Raw genomic sequence first — 8,756 nt, 5'->3', positions numbered from 1 at the left:
AAACATTTATAAAACATTTAAAAGTGTGGATTATAGGGGTATGAACTCACCTGGAAGTTTGAAGATAGCGAGATGGAAAACCGGGCAGAGTTTCGTCTCGGGAAACGGATTTTTCTCGGGATTCTCGGGAATCTCGGGAGTAAAATCAACCTTCGGGACTTGAGCAAAATGACCAGGGCTTCGGGTTTGAACGGGCACGGAAAACGAGGCAAAACATAAGAGAAACGAGAAGAAATGAGCCCTTTTTCCGGAGACCCTCGCATCTCTATTTATAGTGGTGCTGAACCGCCTCGGTACGCTGGGCGTACGAGGGTACACAGCGCGTACTGGGGCGTCATCGCTTACGTACTTCGGATGGGGCGGGTCGGATGGGACGGCGGGTCGGATAGCTTCGCATAGGGGCGACGTGGACGGACCGAGACCAAGGCCCTCAGGTACGTAGGGCGTACTGGGTTACACGGCGCATACCTCGGATGAGGAAACTGACTCCCCCTTCGGATATTACCGGATTTTTGAATTATTTTTATATATAATTTATTTAATAAACTTCAAAAAATCATATCTTCTTCATACGAACTCCGTTTTTGATGGTCTTTATATCCACGCGTAGGTGAGACTAAGATCTATAACTTTCGTTTAGATTCCGCTGGCAAATTATGAAATAATTTTTATTATTTATTTATTAAAATGACGTGATTAAGGAATTTCTTTAAAAATTCATAACATCTTTATCTGACGTCGGTTTTTGCCATACTTTTTACCGCTGAAATACCATTGACGAGACCTTCAATTCTCGTTTAGGTCATTCCGGCCAAAAGTCACTCGATCTCCGATTCGAGTTTTTACGTAACTTTGTATTGCCGGTTTTGCCGAGAATCTTTGGTCGGTCATAACTTCTTCGTTATAACTCGGATTTTAGGGTTCTTTATATGTATGAAAACCTTGATACGATTCCTTCTACTTTATTTAACCCAAATAAGATTTTAGGAAAGTTAAATTTTGACCTAAATTTGACTTGCGTTCCATCATATCGTCATGAAATATCGGGTTGTCACAATATGTTATTAGGATTGTGGTTGTTTACGGATGTTTTTTTGAAGTCCTGGGAACATGTAACATGCATTTTGATATTATCTTGATGAAATGTAAAGACCTCGAATGCGTTTTGATTTGTTGGGATCAATGTTCTTGATTAAGACTAACGATTTGGACACTTGGTTGGCTTAATTAATGAAAATTAATTGTTGTTGGTACACCAACTGTGACAGATGTTAATGAGGTCAAACATTGGGGTAATTTCGTCAAGGGGTATTTTCGGAATTTATAATTTTTAAGAACTTACTTCCTTACTCGGCTGGGGTATTTTTGTCATTTTCTCTTTATAAGTACTCTACCTCCTTTACTCGGTAGTACATCCCATTTCTTTGTACATGTTCTTGTTTGCATTTTGAAGTTAGCAGCTCTCGGAAATAACGAAGCAAAAATGGTGAAATACTCATGTGGATGTTTGGCCATAATCAGAATGTCTTCCACTCCATCAAACCCTGGAAGACCATTCTATGCTTGCCCCACTAAGGTTTGTTTGACTTTCTTTATCAGGTCACTGTAGCCCTTATTTATTTGTTTTTATCTTTGCATTCTACACTTGTAACTTCTAAATTGATTTTGTTAGGGACCTCGTAATGGTTTTATTTGTTGGGTAGAAGAAGCAGACACTAAGAATATGAGTGTTGAAGCAGTTATGATTGTAGGATTGGCTAGGTCAAAAAAGAAGCTTGAATCGAAGATTTGGAAATTGAAGATGTCTTTAGTTCTAAGTTGGATTATTTTCTTTGGCATAATTGTGTACAAGTTGTAATTCGTATGTAGCAGTTTTTTATGTCCTTGTCAGGGAAATTGTTATGGTTATTTAGATTATCCTTGTAATGACTTTCAATCACTAATGTCAATAATAGACATCAATGCCATGTTCACCTAGAGTAAATGGGACCATATATATCCAGCACTAATGTAAATAATGGACCCCAATACCATGCATGTCCATAAACATAACACACCATCATAAGGACATTGAAACCTTTTGCATACATAACACCATAGTGAGTTCATAACATAGTAATTTATATTAGATTAAAATTAAACAAAAATAGTACATAACATAAAATTGAAACACTTAATCCAACATTTTTATTTAGCATAACCAAAGTGACTACATAACACCACAGTGAGTACATAACATAAAATTGAAACACTTAATCCAACATTGTTTAGCATGACCAAAGTAAGTACAAAACATCAAATTAAAACACTTAACCCGAAATCAGTTGTCATAAACACATTGACTACATAACGACATTGACCACACTTAACCTATTCTAGTTCCATTGGCTTGTCAATAGTGTGGCCTTCCCCATTTTTACCCTTAACTCGTGTACCAATTTTTTTCTTCAAAATTCTTTCCGACTTCTTTCTTGTCTTGACAATTACCTTTTTACCCCTCCCTCCTATATCATCTTTACCATTCTTTGTCTTCCTACCATTGCTTCTTTCCCCAACATTACCATTACTGCCCTTTTTACCCCTCCCCCTTTATCATCTATAACATCATTTGCCTTCTTACCACTGCTTCCTTCCCCAACTTTTCCATTATTGCCCTTATTACCCCTCCCCCCTTTATCATCTATAGCATCATTTGCCTTCTTACCACTGCTTCCTTCCCCAACTTTTCCATTAATGCCCTTATTACCCCTCCCTCCTTCCTCATCTGTCATACATTTTGCCTTCTTAGCACTGCTTCCCTCCCCATCAATAACATATGATCTCTTCCTTTTCCTTACCTTTAGTTTTGTTGGCTTTTCAGATTTAGAACATGTAACCCTGTTATGTCCTACTTGTTTGCATACACTACACATAATCTTTTTCCCAACCTTTGACACAGTATGTTTAGCACCCCTTTCACTTGAATCCTTTCTTCTATTAACTTTAGGTCTACCTGGAATTTTTCTTTTCAATGGTGGCAAAGGTGGAATGAATTCAGTAGGTGGCCACATGTTGCTACCATTCATCCCACACATAGGATACTTGTAGGTGTTCTTATAAATTGCTCCATATTACATTGGATCCACATAATTACCAACACCACTGTTAAGGTATGAGATTGTTGCAACTAAATGCACACATCCATACCTATTTAGTTGCAACACTCGACATGAACAAGTCTTCTTATCTACATCCACAACGTAAGACTCTGCCAAATTCCTTGTTTCAAACTGGTTTAAACCAGTAGGTAAAACCTGCCAATACCTGATTCAATGGTATAAAAGTTAGGGTGTATAGTGGAAAAACTAAATAAAGTATTAATAGAAAAGAAAAAACCTTTGAGCTCCTTTCAACTGATTCAATAGGATTGTAATGGCTGGGCATGGTTTATAATCAGACCATGAACAACCTTGATGGTGAGATTGAATCACCTCTCCATAACATACAACCTAATTTCTTCTAACATTGTGATTATTGGTTTTTTCCTTGCATCTCTAATGACATTGTTGAAGCTTTCAGATAATCCATTTTCAACTGCATCACACATCCTCCCCTCTCTAAAGAAAGCTCTACACCATGATTTTGGGCTTTTTTTCCATAAGGTAGTCAAATGCTGCAGGATTTAGTACTTGTATTTCCTTCATTGCTGCATTGAATAAAGGTTCAGTTGATGCTTTGCAAGCTTTCCAAAACATCCTCTCATAATGCACACCATTGAACCTTTTCCTAAAGTTGGCAACAATATCCCTTGCACACTGTCTGTGTTCAACATTAGGCATTACTTCCTTCACAGCCTCCAATAGCCCCTATACAATTTAAATTCATATGTTAAGAAAATGGATATTTGTTAACAAGAAATATGAAGTATAATAAGTGATTTACCTTATGTTGATCTGACATCAGGGTGATACCACTACCATCATCAACTTCTAGATCATCTTGAAGATTCTCCAAAAACCATTTACAATTTTCTTTATTTTCCACACACACAACTGCCCATGCTATTGGGAAAATATGATTGTTAGCATCTCTTCCTACGACACATATCAATTCTCTACTACATAATCCCTTTAAGAAACAACCATCCAGGTTTATTACTCTTCTACAACTTCCTTTCCATCCTTGTTTCAGCCCCTCAGAGCATATGTAAAACTTACTAAAATATGTCTTCCCATCAGGCATACTGTTGACATCCAATTTGACAGTTGATCCTGGATTGGATCTTCTTATCTCTTCACCATATGACCAAAGCTTGGCATAATGCTTAACTAGTGCACCTTCAATAAGTTCAATTGCATATTTCTTTGCTCTTCTACACTGTCCCATACTCATATCAATTCCAAATTTTTGTTTTACTTCTTTTAGTAGCCTAACACTCATTTTTTGTTTTTGTAAAAATTTGGATGTGAAATGGCTACCAATCCATGCATAGTTTACAATTTACCCCATTTTAAAATTTCTAGCACAATTATGGTCATCTATAAGAGACTTAATCTGAAAAGATTTTTCTTCACTCATCCATGAAGCCCATAATCTAAACTTGCATTGCCCTGAACAACATTTAACTAAAAGCCTCCTACTATCATTTTTTTGTAACACAATTGATATCCTTTAGCAACACCATAATTACACAACATATGTTTTAATTGTTTAGGATTTTCAAATCTCATTCCTAACACAGGTTTTTGTTTTTTCCAATGAACATTTTCATTAAAAGCAGTTACCTCCTCATGAATTGGGTCGTGTTCATCCATCTGATCAAATGGATCTTCATGAGATGGATCCTCTTGAGGTGGAGTGTCTGGAGTTGGCTGCTCCTTGGGGCAGATCTTGTTAAAAAATACATCATTCAAGTTCTTGTTCATGGGGATGCAATCTCCATCTTCAATGTTATCGTCGAAATCACCTTGCACTTGTACTTCATCTAGGTCAATGCCTCCTTCTGTCTCAACATGTAACTCTTCTACTACTTCACCTACACCAGAAAACTTGTCCTCGGGGGTGCATACTTCATCCATCTCATCAACAATCCATTGATGAACATGAACACCAACATGATCCATGTACCCAGAAATTACACAACCAGAATCATACCCTACTTCGATAAACTCCTGGTAGTCTTTCTCAGTTGCTATTATCCTTAGTCCTGTAGGGAACTCAATATTGGGCATGCAAAAGTACACATCAACACATGTCTCGTTTGCGAATCTCTGAATGAACACTAAAAATTTGTTTTTTGTCCATTCCAGCAAAATCCACATCCTCAAACCTTTGTTACACTCCATCTGAGTAACTGATCACTGGATACCTCGTAAACAAACTAGCAAAATGAAGATCTATCTTCATGTAGACGACCATAGAAAAAATCCAGGTTTGATTTTTGGATGAACAGTAGAAGAAAAAGAAGATATTGGTAGATGAAACCGATTAAAGACGAAAATTACTTGGAGAGGAAGGGTTGATGTCATTTATCGATACACTAACACGTGGTATATGATTTAATTTAATGACCTGGCTTTCTTTTAATGACATGTCCAAGAAATAATGTTGATTGGGATTGGGGTCACCGGGTGACCCCTTCACTTTATAAAAAATGACCTAATTAGCCGGTTAAATGTTAGTTTATGCCCTTCTAAAGCCAAAAAATAAAATAAGGGACCTTTTAAACCAAAACTTGTAAGTTAGTGGGGCTACAGTGACATTTTCCCTTCTAAGTTCTCTTTATCTTCAATTTTAGGTTTTGTATGTTTTTATTTTCTTTCATTTGATTGTAACATTGTTTTAGCATGGAATATTCCATCTTTCTTCATGAATTAATTAAAGTGGATGCCATGGAAGGTGTAAATGACACACAACAATCCCAACTCATGTTAGCCAGAGCTATTCCTTATTACTTATTTTTCCTTCTTACTCTTTGTTATAATTATCTTAATTACTTGGAGTGAAAATCATGTATCAACATGTTAATTCTTTGAATTTAAACTCAAATTAGGATTGGAATACCATGAAACATCAAAAAATGGCTTATATCTTTGAAATCAAGCTTCAAAATGTAGTACTTTTTAATGGGATTCGTATTTGTGCAAACGGTTTGTGTTCAATGTGATATTATTATGGGATTTTTATTTATGCAAAGGGTTTGTCTGTGTCTAATGTGAAATCTATTACAGGATTTGTATTTGTACAAAGGGCTTGTGTTCTCAAATGGGTTGGATCCATGGACGTGTAGTGGAACCCACAGAAAGAAATGGATATGTTTGAAGCATAGTGAGACCTAACCATAAGTAGTATAAATGTTCTGCCAATAAAACCATATCATATTAAATAAGGGCTATGGATATCAACCATGATTTAAACTTTTGTTATTACTTGTCATGGATAGATGGAGCTTTAGGTTTGAAGTTTAAATCACTTTATGAAATACAGTGAATTGCCAAATTGTAGTGACCAAATCACGTTTATCTATAAAAATGTATATATTTTTATTAAGTGAGATGGTGTTTTTTTTGGGTTAATTCTCCGTATTGACAAGATATGGTTGGCAATTGAGAATCTAAAAGGGTAAGCGTTCATTATTGCTTATGAATTTTAAGATTTGAATTAAAATGTACAAATTGTTATATGATATCTCCTAATGGTGTCTTATTCACTCCTTTTGAACATTTATTTCCCATATACAAATATTCATCTAATTTTTTACTTTTTAAAAACAGAGAAAAGTTGGGAAGAGTCTATTCGTAATGGCAAATGATATTTTGCCATTAGAGAATCATGAAAAATCCCTTAAAAAGGTGTATGAATCTTTCAAGATTTTATAAACAAAGAATACCACCCTTGGATCCTGAAGAAAACATGACGTATAATTTTTATACATAACTTTTCTGCATTTGGTTACTGTTAATTGTAATGCTCTCATTTTTATTTATGATATTGTACTCTAAAGTGGCGTATAGGAAGGTGTTTGTAGGATTGAGGCATTAGATAAACTAGTTGATAATCATGATGTAAAGTCTCTACTTATTGAGGAAAAGTTGAAAGTGTTGCAAAGTAAGAAAGAAATTGTTGCTTAAAACTTCAAACTAAAGCTATAAAAACTTCAATGTGTTCTTCATCTATATCCTTTAGGCGAGCCTGCACTCTAGATGCATTCCATATATGGTTATTCTACATATTCATATGAACCACTTGTCGGCTGTTGGAGCAATAGTCAAACTCTTCCAATTTGATAATTTGTGAAACTATAAGTTTCAATATGGATTTTGTTAAATTCATTTTGAAACTCTGTTTTATTGATTGTCTTAGATCTGACTGTTGGTTGTTTGAACTTATCAACTTTTATTCATTGTTTTCTTGGTAACATCTACACTTACATGTCGAATACTCATGTCGATTTTATGCAAATAATCGTGATTCATAAGTTTTTTAGCGTAAAATAATTGATTATTTCATCTGATTTCTCAAACCTGTTTAAATAATAAACAAAACAATTATCAATTTCTTTTTAAAAGTTCCTGTTACACTATATCCCATTTTTAGGAATTTATTCTCAAAGTACAATTCTATAATGAGGAATTGGTCATCTTTTATTTTAATTTTCTAAATATATGTGTGGTTGTCTATGTGTGTGTACCTGTTTTTATCTATTTTTGTGAATCATGATATCTTTGAAAGTAATGAAATATTTTTTTATTGGACAAACAAAATTATGTTTCCATTTTTATAATATATGTTATTTTATATTTTTACTTTATCAACCGTGGTTTTTTTAACCTAGTAATAATGATATGTCATCTCAAAATGAGGATGAAATTATGTATATTTATGGTTTAATATAGATATTATTTCAGGTGATAATGACTTGAGAGGGTAATGTACTATTGTTTTTGGTTACATTTGGCCACTATTTTTTTTTTTCGTGCTCTAATAGCCATTTAACTTGTTGATTCGTGTAAACTTCCCCCTATGACCGATTATAGCTGGTTTCAACAGTTGCATCGGTCTGATGTGGCTTTTTTTTTATCCTAGGTGGCCAATGAGGTGGCATGTAGGCCCCGATTTTGCCTCCCATCCTCATTAAAGTTAAGAGTGAAGTCTCATTTGGTCCTTAAATTCGATTAGGTCACCAAGTCTCATTAACCCCCAATTTTGTCTCCTTCAATCTTCAGTCGGTCTCTATAATGGCTTCATCAGAATGTCCCACTGATCGAAACTTCATTGTAGTGGATTTCCACTACAATGGAATGTTTGCACCCAACCCATTAGTATACCTTCATCCCGACAGGCAATCAGTAGGAGATGTTGACTGTAGTGGATTTGAGTACAAGGAGTTCATGGAATTCCTTTAGAAGCTCACCAGAACTAGAAGTAAAGACATCTACTTCTACCTTCCACAAGAGTCTTTAAGTTAGGGAATTCATACACTGGTTTATGACGGTGATTACAAAGAATTTTTGGATTTGGCTTATGCAAATGAGAGGAGAATGAATGTGTATGTGGACCACTATAATGAACCAATATTTGAATGGATTGAGGAAGAGAAAATGAAGATCAAGACTACAGTTGTGAAGAGGATGAAGACTCAATCTTGTCGGACACTTATTCTATTGACCATGAAGAAGATGATGCTGAATATCCATTCCCAGCCAACAAAACCATGGGTGATAGGTTCTTATACAAACTTTGTATCATACATTAAATGTACATGATCTATATGAAGA

The sequence above is a fragment of the Lactuca sativa genome, chromosome 9, assembly GCF_002870075.4.
Source record: "Lactuca sativa cultivar Salinas chromosome 9, Lsat_Salinas_v11, whole genome shotgun sequence".
Classification (NCBI taxonomy): domain Eukaryota; kingdom Viridiplantae; phylum Streptophyta; class Magnoliopsida; order Asterales; family Asteraceae; genus Lactuca; species Lactuca sativa.
The sequence above is the reverse complement of the archived record's forward strand: the minus strand, read 5'-3'. Positions refer to the sequence as shown.